The sequence below is a fragment of the Excalfactoria chinensis genome, chromosome 3, assembly GCF_039878825.1.
Source record: "Excalfactoria chinensis isolate bCotChi1 chromosome 3, bCotChi1.hap2, whole genome shotgun sequence".
Taxonomy (NCBI): domain Eukaryota; kingdom Metazoa; phylum Chordata; class Aves; order Galliformes; family Phasianidae; genus Excalfactoria; species Excalfactoria chinensis.
In genome coordinates, this window is record NC_092827.1 from 82548246 (window position 1) to 82565246 (window position 17001).

At 37.6% G+C, this 17001-nt stretch overlaps 1 long non-coding RNA gene across 2 annotated transcripts; it reads right to left on the minus strand.

The window, feature by feature from the left end:
• Positions 1 to 398: 398 nt before the first annotated feature.
• LOC140250555 (uncharacterized) lies at positions 399 to 14643 on the minus strand. 2 transcript variants are annotated; one of them, XR_011903203.1, is made up of 6 exons: positions 14560 to 14643; positions 5003 to 5125; positions 4352 to 4467; positions 3405 to 3599; positions 1518 to 1566; positions 399 to 1144 (listed from the first exon to the last, which is right to left on the minus strand). It is a non-coding gene; the product is annotated as an uncharacterized lncRNA (long non-coding RNA). The 2 variants fall into 2 exon arrangements; XR_011903204.1 differs by lacking the exon at positions 14560 to 14643 and adding an exon at positions 9613 to 9695.
• Between the last annotated feature and the right edge of the window lie 2358 nt (positions 14644 to 17001).

Here is a 17001-nt window from a genome sequence, read left to right on the forward strand (position 1 = left end):
ATCTTTACGCAGAGCATTAATGTTTTATTACTCTTGTTCTGGTTGTAATGATTTTTCCCTTCCTCTGCTGAGTTTTTCTTTTTTTTTTAATCACAAGTAATTTACAGCACTCTTCACCAAAATGAGCCTTTGCCAATTTAAAATACATCATGTGTGTGTTCTCTGACACTCGGTCAAATCAGAAACTTGACCAATATGTTTTGCTGGCTTTTAATCAAACTACGTTAAGTCATAAATAACACAGTCCTGTAGGAATATCCCTAAAATTAAAGAGAAATGTCATTTGAGTCACTTAAAATTCTGCTTTTCTGTGGTTTTTTTCAGATAGAATTAATAAGAATAACTACATGAAGAATCCTTTTAAAATAATATATTATATATTGCTTTGATCTGCAGTCTCATAAGTAAAGCAGGTTTCCTCCAAAATCCAGTTATTTGTCACTATTCATGAAAAAAAATCACTGTGGATTTTATTGAGTGGATTATGAATAACTTAAATAAAAGCTATTCAGAATCAATATGAATCAAGGCAAACACCTACCTGCATTTTCAGCTACAATCTATTCTACAAGAAGCAGTTGTCAAGCTCACCAATACATCACTTAGCAGGAGATCAGCTCTGCCAAATACTTCCTTTGCAACGCTGGCATAAACCTCATTTGCAGTTCTCTGCTGTGCACTAGAACTAAAACATTTCTGTTTATAAACACACCATTTCATGTCAAGTTCACAAGATTCTTAGATAATAATAGTTTTTTACTATAGGTATTGCATAGTATTTCTTACTTGTTCCGGTATATATTACATTGTTTTTATAATTTTAATATTTTCCTAGATCTTCTCAGCAATAGTTCATACTCACTTGCTAAATATTCAGCTAATCATTTCCATTTTTGTTTGCAGCAATGTAAAAAGTAAAAAGACAGCTGGTTACATTCATCTGTGAATTTGCTATGAATACAATTTATAACATGGTTATACTTTAGCCTCCAGTCCTTATTTGTTAATTATTCCAATATGAAGGCGAAGATTCATGTACTGGAAATTCTTCACGTCTTGGAAGTTTTTCAGAGCTGAAAGCTAGAGATTATCTTGTCCCTTGGCATAGATGTTGTAAAAGCGTCTTTTTCTGTCCATCTCCCTGCTGTTTAAGAAATAGACTGATGAGATCACAGGCAGTAAGTACTCCCGCCTTCAGACCCTTTTGCCAAAAACCTTCAGCCTACAGAAAGGAGAGTATCTTCTGGCAGAACGTTATGCTTGAATTTTGAAAACTCTTGACATTTTTCAACAATTAGGAGTAGTGGTTATGTTGCTATGCTGCTTTTCCCATATGGCACAAAAATCCAACATAAAAAACTTAAAGCTCTTTACGCCATTTTACATTCAATAGCTCATCTCAACTGAAATGTGGAGTTAGATATCAATTATTATTGCACGGAATACTGTCAGCTGAAGCAGTAAAGGAGCTGAAGTGTAAAGGTGTCTGGGAGGGAAAAGGATGCGGGGTGACTTACCAGCTCATAAGCTGCAACGTGAGAACACAGGTTAGGCATCTGACTGAAGCTGCATTTGAGAAAGAAAAACTAATTTTAAAATAAACAAAGCACAACAGCCTACACTACACTTCTTTTCTCACAGCACACTTTTTCTGAGCTACAGGCCCTTCAAAGTGCTGCATTGACCAGAAGTGGAAACAGAAAGCAATGCTGCAGCCAGGGTTCTTAAACTAATGGCTCTATATGCTTCAAGCAACAGAGAAAATTATACCAGTAAGAACCACGTACAGGGGCAAAGAAAATAGAGGCCTCATATCATTATAAATCATAGAAAGGCTTAGGGTGGAGTCATCTATACAGTCCAGCTGGTTCCATCTCCGTGCCATGAGCACATTTGCTGCCCACCAGACCAGACTGCTCAGGGGCCCATCCAACCCAGCCTTGAGCATCTCCAGGAAAGGAAACTTTTCCAACACTATCCATAAGGAAACAATTGTAACTATCTATATGAAACTATGAGGACAATCTGCCAGTTTAAGACTTATATTTTAATATATAGCAGTGCAGTATCCTATTTCAAAATTCTGCAGTGTTTTTCTATCAGTTCTCTGCTACTACTCAACTGTCCAGCTGTACATAGATGTAAACTTGTCTCATGGTTTTGTGAAATACCAATAGGAAAAATTACAAAACCATGACAACTTGCTAAATTGCACCACAGATGTCAAACTACTTAAGAAAGAAGGGTCTTATGAGCAGCGTGTGATGCTCAGAAAGAGCAGAAGGCCCCACTATCTCTCCTATCTTCAGTACAGACATCTTACAACCAGTTACGCATCACCCTGTCCTGCCAGGTGCTAAAAAATACTGCACTCACACCCTGAAGGCAATACTGGGTATCAATTACACCAGAGTTCTGTGAAGCACAATTCCAGAAATGCATATTAGCTTGTGCTGAAGGAATCAAGAGCCAAAGGCCCCAAATTCTGTTTAAAATAAGAATAAATGAACTCTGTGTCCAGCTCAGTTGATAAAGTGTTAGAACATGCTCACGATTCAGGTAATCTCAGCATTTAAATTGTCCCTGGAAACAGAGGCATGAAGGTAGTTCAGGCATGACCTTGGTATACATAAAATGCATTTCTAATAAGCCCTTTTTGACTGCATGTGGGACTCAAAAATATTTTTCGGCATCTCTTTATTTAATCAGAAAATAGTTTTTCTTGGTGCATTTGTAAAATTTAATCAACTTATAGCTTTGCGCTACTCTTCATCTTATAGCACTGAAGAAACTCATCTCCTTTACAGTGGAATAATCTGGAATTTGGTTTTGGAGGACCAAATGTTTTCTATGCATTCAGGACTTATTGTGTCTGTATGTACAGGGAAGTAATTTCAAAAGCCCAGACAGATGGATTTTATTAGTATTTGCTGGCCTTTTACTCACCACACAAGGAAAGACAGTAGGACTACTTCCAAGATAAAATAGTTCATCTAGTTTCCCTTAATGTCCTCAAAACACTAGACAGATTTGCAATGATATTAAATGTTAGGGAAAATACATTTAAGAGCTTTCCTCGCACAGAAAAATTGCTTTATTCCCATTCATGAGTACCCATGCAATCACAGAAGTACTTAAGTCTAATTCAGATATGAGAAACAAATTAAATTATATCAGTGCAGTTCTATTCACATAATGCCTCACCAAGAATAACAAATTCAGAAGAGGAAAAAAAAAAAATTCATATCCTGGACAAAACTTTGTGCCAGGAAAAAACTGTGCAGACCTAATAGTCAGTACATAGCATGTAAGAAATCTCATCAGTGGTTATTTAACTTTCCTTAGAATATAAATTGATGTAAATGCATCTGTATAAAGATCTTTATCCTAAAAGCCATCCCTACCTTTTAGAAAGCCAACTTCAGGTCCCACTGGTATATGAAGATACTGTTACAGGAAGATCATGTTTTTCAGTAAGTGATTATATATTCTCAGTATGAGGACTGTTACAAGATCAGTTTGTAGTGCCTTCCTTCCTGTCATCTATCAGTATTTGGCAGCTTCAGTGCTAAAGCATGCGATTTAGAGCCTGATGGTACCTAGAGGGACAACATAGCAGAGATAAAGATAAGAATATTTAGGGAAACCAAAGTAGTAACACCGAGCTTTCTCCTACAACTTGTGTGCTATACAGGGCCAGGGAGCTCACAGGCAGATATGGAGTGGATGAAGGCCTGGATACGATCAAAATGAACTTCCAGGGATCCTCTGGGAACTTTGGCAAGTACAGCATTAATTGCATGATCTGCAGCCCTGTAACACACATGGTTTTACCTGCTCAGTAGGGTACAAACTCACTGAGGGGGGGTGAGAGGGTGGGCACCCTCCAAACTGGTTCCAGCTTGCCCCATGGGCATCTAATCACCTCACTGTGCTTGGGCTGTTTTCACACCTAGAACTGTTTTTCCCACACCCTTATCTTTATGGTCTTCATCCCACATGTTATTCCAGACCCAGTGTCCACAACCCCTATTCTTCTAATAACCTCTAATAAAATTATCTTTTCACTACCTCATCCCAGTTTGAGAAGCCCCTTTCTCTCTTTTACTGTGGGGCCCTTCTCTCATCCTTTATTTCTTACATGGATTAGCACTCAGAAACTCACAGAGCAGGAGACTCTTCAGAAATCTGCATTAGCCAAAATCTAACTTGGAAAGGGGAGCTAAAGGTATAATTAAAAACCTCAGTGGAATTATGGGTGGGATGAATAGCAGAAAAAAAAAATAAACTTCAACAAGCAATCAATGATAGAACGGTTAGAAAAAAAAAAAAAATCACATTTTACTTTCACCTCAATGATCTGAGGAGGGACTCGCAGAGGAAATACTGGAACTATCAGAAGGTTATTCAGTCCCTCCACAAACACAGCAAATGAGGACGAAAACAAACAATTTCCCTCTTGGGCACCTATAGAAAACAAAGCAAAACAAAACAGCAGGGAACAAATAAAAAAAGACGTGAAATTGCCCGTGAAAGCTGTGATGACCTCCGGCTATGACTAGCCTAGAGAACACCAGCTGTGTGAATTGCTTGGGCTTTTATTAAAAATTCAATTAATGTAAGCAGTTGTAATAATGGTACAAAAAGCTAAACTGGGGTTATGTACAGTCAAGCCACAGTCCAATAATCCTGTTTCCTCTTTCAATCAAAAGCCTAATAAAAACAAGCACTCAGAGAGTGGGCTCATGGTGTAGGAAAGGGAGAGAGGATGTGCAAATGCTCAGATACTGCATTTGGAGAGGAGGGGCTCCAAACCCACAACCCAGAGACACACAAACGTACAGCCACCTTTCACTCAGAGGTACAGTGATTGAAATGCATCTGAACACAGCTTTGTGTTCTGCATGGTCAAGAAGCCCAGCTGCCAAATATTCTTTGTCTATCTGCTTACTGACAAAATACATCATAGACTGCAGCAAAGGCCCGGGTTCTTTCAACAGACCTGAAGCAGGAGGCAGAGGCATTGCCTCTCTATGTGCATTCCGATTCCTGAATGTCTTCCTTCTTCAAAGCAGTTTAGCTAAAGATGGATCTTCTTCCTTTCTGATCTCTTGATAACAGACCTCTGTAATAGGACATTAGGGGAGGCTCAAGAGGAAACTATATCACAGTATTAAAGAATACAGGACAAAGAAAGAGTAAGAAAATCTTATTCCCTAAATCCCCAAGGAAAATAAATGTTCTTTTTTTCCTTCTTTCAAAAAATAAAATAAAATAAAAATGCACACAAACCAACCCTTTGGAACATAAACCAGCTTTACTTTGGGCATTATGACAGGAGGAGGGAAAAACCTGACAAAAACCAGTCAAATAACAACAGATCAGACATCTGCCATATCACATGGCACAAAACTCACCTCAGTGGTTGGCACCACACAGTCCCTTCTGCCAATTCCTGTGTTAATTTGGGTCACAATTTTATGCTTGGTATGGGAAAAAAAGCAAATAGAAACAATTAGCTGTTTTTTTACATTTAGTAATGCTTACATCATCCTGGAATGCTGGAAAAGCATGTATTTGCAATTATTTCCAAGACAGCAATACTTAGAGAAGAAACAATAGTAGGGAGTTATTAAGACACCAGCATTACAAAATTCACTGGGTGCCACCACATGCACAGAAACATAAAATATCACAATTTAGAAAGGACCTATAAGGACCGTGGAGTCCAATCCCTGGCTCTACATGGGACCACCCAACATTCAAATCCTATGTCTGAGAACATTGTCTAAATACTTCCTGAACTCCTGCACTCAGGGCTGTGGCCCACTGCCCCGGGCAGCCTGTGCCATGTCCATCAAACTCTGGTGCAGAACCTTTTTCTAGCATGAGTGTCTGCTCTCTGAGAGGTAGCTGTGAATAAATAAGTAAATAAATAACAGATGTATACACACACACACACACACACACTCTCGAGAAATCACGTGTAAGCTGGTAATTTCATGCGTATGTGTCTGCTGCATCAAGAATTACCATGACCCAATATACCTAGAATATATTGAGACATCAATAGTTCAAAGAAAGTCAGAAGTCCTGCAGGTGAAACCATCCTGTTAAACTCAATTAACCTTGCAGAAATACATAAATATTTTCCATTAGAAAGCCAACATTTCTGAAATGCATCATGAAAGACAAATTCTGCTGTAAGTTTTAAGCATGAGTGAAAAAACCCTTCAGTCTAATCTTTCTGTTGCTGCTATGTCAAATATATAACTGTTAACTCCAATTTACAGAGTGATTTCCTTTCGCTGAATCACAGAATATTCTCACAAACTACAGAGTAGCACTAAGCTCCAGGAGCCTTAGGGCCAGATGGACCCCAGTTGCACACACAACACTGTACAACAAAGATATCAGAGAGCAAACTCCCTCCCAGAGTATATCAGAGAGCAAAATCCCTCCCTACCTCCAAGGCAAGGTACTGGAAAGGGACTGATTCATAAAGGTTCCAATGAAGGATCCTCACAAAACCATGTGACTGCAGTGAAAGATGCAAAAGAAAATAGAACAGAACACAGATGAATATGAAGCTCTAGGAAGAAACAGAGGGTAAGTTGTGGCTTCCTAAATTCTTCTTTCCCATACAAAGGATAAGTGTCAACTGACTCAGACATTGTATTATTTATGGCATGTATGAAGAAACCAAGGAAACTTTGGCTTCTCATAGCTGTTATGGTAGCAAACTAAGCTTTGGGGATTCTGAACATCCTAGAGATTTGTAGAAATGTCTTGTAAAGGTCAAATCAATATTTCTTTATGCTCTTCATATCATATGACAAAAAAAAAAAAAAAAATCATGTCAATCTTTTAATTTTATTTCAGAATTATCTATCTCAATTTAAAATTTTTTTCTAGTTTTCAGACAGCTGTGATATTATAATAAAAAATACAACTCTCAATATCACAGCTAAAGTGAAAAGTATTCTAACAGTACTTAGACAATAAAGAATCCTTTCCTTATTTATTTCCTGTGACAGATCAAGAACAAGGGGATTTTCCACAGGACAAATGTACCTGAAATTAATATATAAGAACACATTATTTCATGAGGTACAGTCATATCTATAAAATTCATTTTTTCCTGATTGCTTAACTGGTTCTTTATGTTTAATAAGCCTTAAGTCCAATCCTCTGTTCACATATAACTGCAACTACCTGGAGATATGATCATATTTAGGCAAAGGGCATCTACTACATAATATGAATTGAAAGGCTTAGAAAGAGTTCCCAGAAACAACCAAAAGGAAAGAGAATAAGTTTAATTCACAACAATTTAGAATCTAAAAAGATATCAAAATATTAAACATACTGTTTCAGGGAACAATCCAGAACACCTGATAGTGAAGCACATGAACTTTTTCTTTATGAGAACTCCTCTTAGAGTTCTTTCCCTGTGATACAGGTGTTCACAGCTCTTTGAGAAACAAAGTACTAAACAGTCAGATAGAAATAATAAAGGATGTTAATATAGTTTAAAAGGAAGTTGGGTGCCAAAAAGTTTTGACAAAAGACACTCCAATGGTTATGCTATGCTTGTTGGCTAATGACATGGATTCATGTATTTGGTATCCCTCCAAAAGTATGAAGCCATTTGTCAGTGTTGTTCTCACTGAATGAGGTTGAAAGAAACCAAAAACAAAACTCATGCTTTTATTCCAAGTGCAGTTTTTCTGGAAATCTGAGAACAGAACAGCTATATCTTACATTCTTCCACAGAACAAGTATTTCATTAGTCCCCAAGATATCTCTGAACAGTTTGTTAACCACAGTAAATATTCTATGCCTCAAATTTCCAATAAACGTGCCACAACTTGCAAGTCCATCGCACTTCCTCTGCAGCTCACTTCACAGGCTCTTGGCTAGAAAGTAACCCTATTTACATCCAGATGCGGGCAGCAGAGTTCAAGCAACTACAACAAAGCAACAAAGCCAGGTACAGCTCTAGAACAGCAGCAAAAAGTAAAATGACTGGTGGACGTTTTTAAATCACTCTTTCCTTGTGCTTGCAGTGAAATTACTCAGAGCATCTTTTGAGCTTTTAGAAGAATAGCTGGATATATATATATATATATATATATATATATATAATAGCACCACACACCCATTTAACAGAATTACTACTTATTTCTTACTGGTGATTGTTCTGTCATTTTGTATATGCTGCTACTTGAAAAGAGAGTACCAGTCTTCCAAAGGTCTGTGCTACATGTTTCATCTATTCATATTGCCACTGACCTGGACAGAAGGTGTTGTAACTCTTGTTGGTATTACATTAACAAGATATTTAAAGCACTGAATAAAATATCAGTGCCTTGTGCCTTAGAAATAACAGTTAAGGTCTGTATTACTGCTGCTCTGTTGAACTCCCTTGTTGTTTTCATTAAAGTTTTTCACTTTTCACTCATCAGAATTACATACCTAATTAGCACCTCTCCTGATTTTTAGGTATTTTCTTCATTATCTTGAAATTGAACCTGTTGCTCTTTGGAGTGTGTGCCGTTGGACTATACAATGCTGTTAAGCATCATTCTTTGTTATATAAAACACATGCTTCTTTCCTGCTCTGTTTGTTTAAATCAGCACTTGGGAAAACATACCAAAAACTGTAGATATTGTAGCTGCCTTATTCCATGCTTCAATTGCCTGTATATAACTGAAGGGTATGTCTGAATTAACTATGTGTTGCTTTTAAATCCACAGTTCATAAATACATGCAAAACAAACTCAAAGCATTAACTCTCCGATGGTATAACTTCTTCAGAATTGCAGTTGTACCCCCAGATACTCATGATAGTTATTAACTAAAAAAGTTGTTTTTTGGACTGTACATTAAAAAAAAATAAATAGTTGGGTAGCTAAAAAAACAGAGTAAGAGGCAAGTCTACCACACGGCCTCAGTCCAAGAACTGTTGCTTAGACAAGGTCAGCAAACTGACTGTGATGGGACTTGAGCACTGTGGCCATTTCTGAGCATCAGGTGACATACACAGAAGGCACGCAGCAGGAGCTGGATGCACTCATGTAGTCACACACAATGACAGCAGCACATCTGGGGCTGACACAGATCAGAGAAAAGCAGACTTGCCTTCTAAGAGGAAATCAGCACAATGCATTTCTTGATACAGAGACCTTTACTAAATTGATGATAGAAGGTAGGGTGAATCAGGGTATAAATGTTATTAATGAAATGGAGTTCTGCAGCATCATTTAGGCAGTGGAAATCCACATTTATAAAATGCCTGGCAAACAAGGAAACCCCAGTCTCAGCTTCCATTTAACAGAAGTAGAAAAATCTCTTTTGAAGAGCTAAGCACTCTAAAATATTAGAAATCCATCCAGTGTACCACCATAAGGAGCTGGAAGCCTATCAAACTGCCTACGTCCCAAATACCTTTCAATCTCTCTTAGACAAATCCAGACACAGACAGCTTCTAGAGAGACAGGATTCACTAAGGGGAGTTTTGAAATAGTTTTCAATGAAGTCGGTATTATGTTTATGAAATAGAAACATGCAACAGAACTGAGGTATAAGAAATGCATTTTGATACTTACTTTCAATAATGGGGTTCACGTGCTTGACACACAAAATGTAAGGCTGGCACAAGCACAGAACACTCATTAAAAAAACCTGCACTGAGGTAAGAAACAGAAGACACAAAAATAACACAAGAGCAGGGGTGAGCAGATGGAGCACTGGTATTAAAAAAAGAGAAGCAGAGCTTTGAAGTCATGGAACCACTACAGACTGACACTCAACTAATGAGATCAGAAATTGGCTTCTCATAGTGTAAATTTTGCCTCGCTTACCAGAAAAATAAAATTAATTTTCCATGACTTGATTATCACAGCCTAGAATCAAGCCAAATTTATTAAACTAAATTTGTTCTTCCAGTATCCAGTGCAGAATTAGCACAAGTGCAGCAACCACACAGTCTGATAGTCACATCTGAGTCCTTTGTTACCCTTCTTACCTAAACTCTACAGGAAAGCTACAGATCAGGACTAGTTTTTGTTAGGAAGTGCTTATCAGGATATGAATTATCATCTATGCATCATGCAGAATACAACTCAGGAATACATTTTTCTTGGTATAACTAGCTGATGCAGCCATGGTTTCACAGTGTTAGTTCTGTTAACTTTGATTAACCTGCTGTTAACTCAGTTATAACACAGTTGAGACCTTTTTCTTCAGTGTTTACTTTTCACACCAAGCTTGTTACTTTCAATGAGAGATGAAGTCACTTAGATTTCACATACACATGATTCAAAGATCACTGTGTTTCAATATTTATGATAGCTGAATACTTCTTTCCTCCATAAACATTAGAAACCATCTTATCTCCTCCTTCAGCAACAGTCAATGGAACAATATCAAAATACATAGCTAGCTAATATTCAAAGTTAATTCAAAACTTCTAAGCTATCTCAGAGCAAGCAGCAGGCAAAAAGCAGCAGCAGTAGGAGAAATATAGTTACCTTCATGTGCTTATTCCAGAGCTACATAAGAGAGCTTAGTGGCTAGGGATGGTAAGAACAACTTCAGCCCTATAGGTGTTCTTCAAAAAAAACATGGAAAAAAAAAATGGAATTCTTTGAGAAAAATAATTTAACTCATCTTTCCACCCCCCTCCCCCTTCTAACAAGCACTTCTACCTTGAAAGACTGATATCAAGTTAGCCTTGAAAGGCTTCTAGATGGGAACTGGTGGCAGATCAGCAGTAGTTCTTACCAGAGAGGCTCATTGTAGACATTCAGAATTACCATCCAGATTCATTTTTTTTTTTTATTTAAAAACTCCATAAGGAAAGGCAATGCCATATTGCTACAAAAAGCTAAGCTGATCCAACTGAATGAAACCTACCTTATGCTGATATGATGATTCCAAGCTTTAAAAATCCTTATAAAGGTTTAAAAAATCCTTATAAAAGCACACTTGGTTCTTATTGCTAATTTCAAACCCAGCACATGGTCAGAGCCACAGCTGACTTCCATAAGCCCTTCATTTGTGCTCGGAATTACTTCCTCATGGCCTAAAGAGATGCTTCTCTAATATTTCATTGCATTTCATGATATGTTCTGTATAAGACAACTGAGCAGAGATGGAGAATTTATTAAGCAGAGATAAAAACAAATGAAAATAGTGTTTTATCTTGTATGCTATGAAGCATCTCAAAGTTATGCAAAACACAACTGATGGTAAAGAATTTTTTTGTGTATGTCTGAAGGAGTATTTTGAACTGTTACAAGATCTTCCAGTATGCTACTCCTATATATTTTTGGCTTTCAGCTGGTATAGAATAAGATATGGTGGGCATTACTCCAAAAAATTTGGTAACCACTGAATGGGTTTATTGCAGTTCTTGCGTGCAGCAAGAACTCTCTGCCAAACACCTGTCCAAATATGTTTTCCTCACTGAATGGGTTATTATTCTTTGTATGCTGTAGATGGGCATAAATGTGTAAAATTAAAACTCACTCAACCTATTTGGCATGAGCTGGTGTTCCTGTGATTACAGACTATCACCATACATTCTGACTCAGACTGTCAAAACAGTTGGTGACAGGTGCATTAGTTATACTTCAGGATATTACTACAACACTTTCTGCAGTTTTCCACGCAAAGGTGCAAATCAGCTACATTCATCAGTTCTGATCAAGAAAAAGAAACTTGCATACCTGATTTTTGAAACATTTACTGCTCTAAAACAATAATGGGAAATATTTCTGTCTAGCTAGCAGCCTTTTTTTTTTAAATTAATATTAAAAAAAGCATCTTAAACTTATTTTGATTTCCTTTGACCTAATGCTAAGTATGCAATACTCAAAAGCCAGAGAGAATATACTTTTATCTGCAACACAATCCTTGGTGTTTTGAATTAATTATAAGCTTTTCACTTAACTGAGAAAAGAAAAATGATTTCTTGGCTGCAAGTTCAACTACTATTAAAATTATATCTTTGCAAGCAATCTGCTTCTGTGACCAGAGGATGCCTGTATTGCACACAAAAGTATTTTTCAGCCAATCCATATCTGCCCACCTGTGACCACTCTGCTCCAGCCTTGCCCACTGCCATGTTTTACAGCAGCTGAAGAGATGCACCGGGAGCTACTTCTCCATAGAGTAATGTTGGCTGGTGCCACAAGAGAAAAGGAACACATGGCAGTATGACAGCACTAAGCTCAGCTGACTAGGTGAATCAAGTAAGTGGTAGGGTTTGTCTGAAAAATCCTCATTCTCACAAAGGTACAAATTGAGACTCTCCCAAGACACTGCTCCAGGGAGGCATAGAATCTATAGGCCATCCAGCAGCTGTGCACCAACAAGCAGCAGCTTCAGCTTGGGTTCTCCTCCACAATGTGTAGTGTCCACCTGGCAGTAGTTTCTTTGATCTCAACTACAAGATGGGTTTATAGCAACATGTTGGTCCTGGTTGCAAATTAAGACAGTTATCTAATCTGGCACTGCTTTTAGCAGGTCTGCATCAAACACCCTTTTCAGTCTAAGGTCCTTTCCAAATTCTCATTTTCTATGATTCTCTGATATGATCTTTCCTCAGCTCAGGCTCCATTTGCTGTTTACTTTACCCCTTACAACATTTCAGTAAGAAAAAAACCTGAAACATTTTGCAAGTAGCAAAAAGAGAAATCCTTACTTGGAACAGCTACCAGGAGAGCTTTTTCTCTGTTCAACATCTCTCTTAAAGCAGAGGGTAGCAGCCAGTTTCTGGAGAATATGTTTTCAAGGCACCTACTCATTGTAATAACTGATGTCTTCTACAAATAAAGTATTAGTTCCTGCTGCTGGGCCAACAGCCATTTTTCTCTTCAGAATTGTGTTCAGGCAATGTAACAAGCTGATTCAATGCTGCAACATATTGAAGAAAAGCTGTGTTGATGTAATGTAAAAACAAGCCATTGATCATACTGACACAAAACAAACAATGGATCTCTTCAGTCTCAGAAATGATTGCTGTTGCAAGTGTTAGTAAATCATTCTATACAACCCATAGACAGTGTTTATTGCTTGACTTCAAAGGTATTTTTTGTTTTGTTTCCCCACTGCCACATATTTGCAGCTTTCCCCTTCCAGGTGCCATTTCCTTATGGGGTAATGACAGCAGAGCCAGATGAGCTACTTATAGAGTACAACTTGGCTCAGTAAAGTAAGAAAAGGTCTTTTCCTAATGACTAATCAGCTTTAAACCAGCACAACCTGAATTGACTAAGAATCCAGAGCTGTTATCCTGCTGGGATAATAAACCAGTACTTTTACATTTCAGTTCTGTGACTGTAGACTATTGCCTGAGCTTGTCCTCATCAAATACCAGTGAAACATTGCATTGACTGAAGGGTTTTTTTTCTTCTTTCAAATGATCCATGAGTAGATATTTTAGTAATTTGTTGCTTTTTTGCAAGAATTCACAGTACAAATGAAAAAATCTAGTCCTAGGAATATAAATCAGACCCTAGGAACCCCGAGAAATATTTACCATAAAGATGTATTTGTCATACAATTTTAGTAGGCATCCACTGTTTATTAAAGCCACGTGGGTGCCATGTTACCTTATCTACATGTCTTATTCAGCAAAACCTAAATATTTTCCATGGTACCTTCAGCCAGTTGTCTGGACAACTGCTCCTTCCCATCTCTTGAATTTCCTATCTGAAATCAAAGCCCAGTGCACGTGTCTTAACTTTGAGTCTTATCCTTTCTAACATCATGAAATATAGCCTTAAAGTCACTTTCCTACTACAGGGTTGCCACCATTTCAAAACTAAATACTTGCTATGAGTTGCCAGCGTAACTGTTCAAATATCATCAACATTGTCAATCACGCTCAACTGCTTTCTAATTTGGAATGTGATTTGATACATTTTACCAGCCTTTTCTGTGTCATTATTAAGATATTGATGTTTGACATCTTATTCATAGGAACATTCACAGAAACAAATTCTGGACACATGGCTAAGATACAGGAGGAGGTTTTTTTGTTGTTTGTTTGTTTTTCCCCCCAAGCATAATACATTTGTGAATGTTTATTTGTTAAGCCAGAGTACTGCAGCAGTAAGGTACACTCATAACACAACATATCACACAGCTTCATATTAATAATGAATACTACGTACTGATAAAAAACCATAAAAAAAACTAGTAAAAAATAGTGTTTTTCCTGGGAAAAATCCACTAACAAAAATGAAAAACAATAGAAGTGTGATCAGAACTGTTTCTGTTTCTCACACGTCAAAAACAAAGTAAACAGCAGAAATAACTTCAGAAATAAAATAAATAAATAAAATCAGAAGCACCGTCACCTGGGAGATCCAGAGCAGTAGTAGTCCCAGCATGTCAAATTATTCTATCAGGTTTGTTTGTTTAGGTTGCTGTACAGTTAATAAATATACAGTTGGAAGAGTAGCATGGTTAGGATGGTATTCTACAGGTTTATAGGTAGAAAGATTACCATGGTGGAAGGAGACAATCAAAAATGAAACACTCACCTGTATCCTAGGATTAGAATAGAAAACTCCAAAAGGAGGGAACTCCAGAAAAAGATCCTTGCCCAGTGGCAGTCAGCCCTTAAACGGGTTCCAGGAGAGGAGCAGCCAGGCTCTACCCCTTCTGGTCGCACAGCTGAATTGCCTTCACCTGTGCTCCCAGGGCTGACTCGGTGCTTGCCTCAGGTGATCAATCAGTGGTTCAGGCCATGACTCAACAGTTCCCTTACAGTTGTGCTATATTTTTGATGCTGCAAAATAGTTTTTCCTCACAGTGACAGAAATCAGATATATCATGGGAGTCTCTGATCAGAGCACATCAAGAACAATTTAATTGATCTTCATATAACCTTTGCAAAAGTAAATATTATTTTCAGGATGCACAGTAGCAGAACAAAATATCTTATTATTGTGTCTTAGTATCCTAAACCATTTAAAAGAAAATAAAAAACCCAACTGAGTTACTTGTGAAAATATTCTTGATCAAAATCCACTTTTTTTTACATAATAATAATATTAATTAAAATAGTACAATCAGTCTGACTATTTGGAAAAACTAAATATAAAAGCAGACTTCTTAGGGAAGCTACGTAGCTATTTAACTTTGCCTTTAGGATACTACATTACTTCTACTTTTGCTGGCAAGGCTGCATTTCATGGTGGTATATTGCTTCAGCAGTTCAGTGGTTCAGAAACAAACTACACTACAGCTCACTTCATGCATGCAGAATGAGTGACATTCAGACCAACCTTTAAAGTAAATATAAATTAGAAGCTTTCAAAATGCAGAAGCAAGATAAACATAAGCAGGGAACTTTTAAAAATCAAATTATTTACTGTTTACCCTAAAGTGTTATTGATTTATGTGAGATTAATTGCATGTACCTGGGTTGTGAGAACCTCCAATGCAGAACCTTTGAGCAAACAACATGGGTGCCTAAACTACAGCTTGGCATTCAAAGCCAATTAGGTCTCTGCTTCCATATGCCATTATTGCTTCTTCTGAATGTTTACTGTGCATGAACACTGTACTTGCTAGTTCTGAATTTGTTCTTATTGTGTATTAGGAAATCATTATTTCCATGCTTTGTCATAAATCAGACAGAAAATTGTGCATTTTTTTTAAGATTTGCATTTAAAGAAGCTTAGCTAAAAAGAAAAAAGAAACAAAAGTAACTAGTAAGACAGCTGTTCTTTGCTTCTTCCACCTTATTTGCCCACATCTTGTTTCTTAAATGTATTTTCAACAGTTGATCTGAAAATACACAAGAAAGCTATAGCTAAAGAAACCAAAGAGCAGACATGAATTCTCACGTTCTGATTACCACAAGTACAATCTTTCCGACTGTAATAGCATTTGATACATGACAGGGTGGGTCTGCAGTGCAGTAAGCAGTCTGGTTCTAGTGGAATTATACACTTGAAAGCTCCCTTCTTCCATTCCAGACAGAAGAATGAAATCATCTTTGTTACAGCACATTTTACTGAAGCAACAACTTCTTCTTGTCTGTTTTATAATGGTTTTAGAAGGGCAACCTAGTTCAGTCCAGGACATAACAGACATAACATCCTACCTTACTTCCATTAGTGACTCACAGGGCTACGAGGAATACCCTGCTGCAGGAACAGCAGGTCTGGATTCCTAATGCAACTCACAGTGCTTCAGATTTTGAACAGCTTTATCCTAAAGGCAGGAAGGTCTCCTGAGGTTCCAAAACGGTTAAATCATGTAACATAACAAGAAAACATCCTTCAGAAACTTTGGAGACTAGCACATCACTGAGTTAAGTGCTATGAAAGCAATGTTATAAATTCTGGCCATCAAGGTCCCAGGCAACACACCTGAGGCACACTCAGACACTGCCCTCCAATGCTTCTCACCTGCAGGGCAGCCATTTCAGGGCAACAGCCATTTCAGAGCTCTCTGCTGTCAGAGCTGTTTCCAGCTAGCAGCTGTGGGACATCCCACTTACCCCTGTCTTCTGTCTCTATTTTGATACACTGGCATGCCCTGCTCTCTGCTGTGCAGCATGACAGTCTGCATTCTGGTAATCAACTCCAAATGCCCCTGGGCTCCTCATCAGATGAAGAGTCCCATTACCTGCTGCTCTTCCCAGGCCCGCATTTTGTATAGCAACCAAATGCTTTACCTTTTTCCATGATTAGTAGCTTCTGATCATGTAGCTAATATCTACCTAAATTTATTTCAGAGTGCAGATTTGATAAAAATATACTAATAGATTGCATAGGAACTTGCCAATACTAGTGAAAATCAGCAGAAGTAATAAGAGGACTATAAATATTTCTCAAAATAAAGTAACCTTTGATGGAAAGGGAGTGTTTGATATTTTATTATACTTTGAATTATAAAAACGTTTTCCAAATAAAATTAGGTATCATAGGATATGCCAGGTCGGGAGGCACCTCAGCAGGGAGGTCATCCAA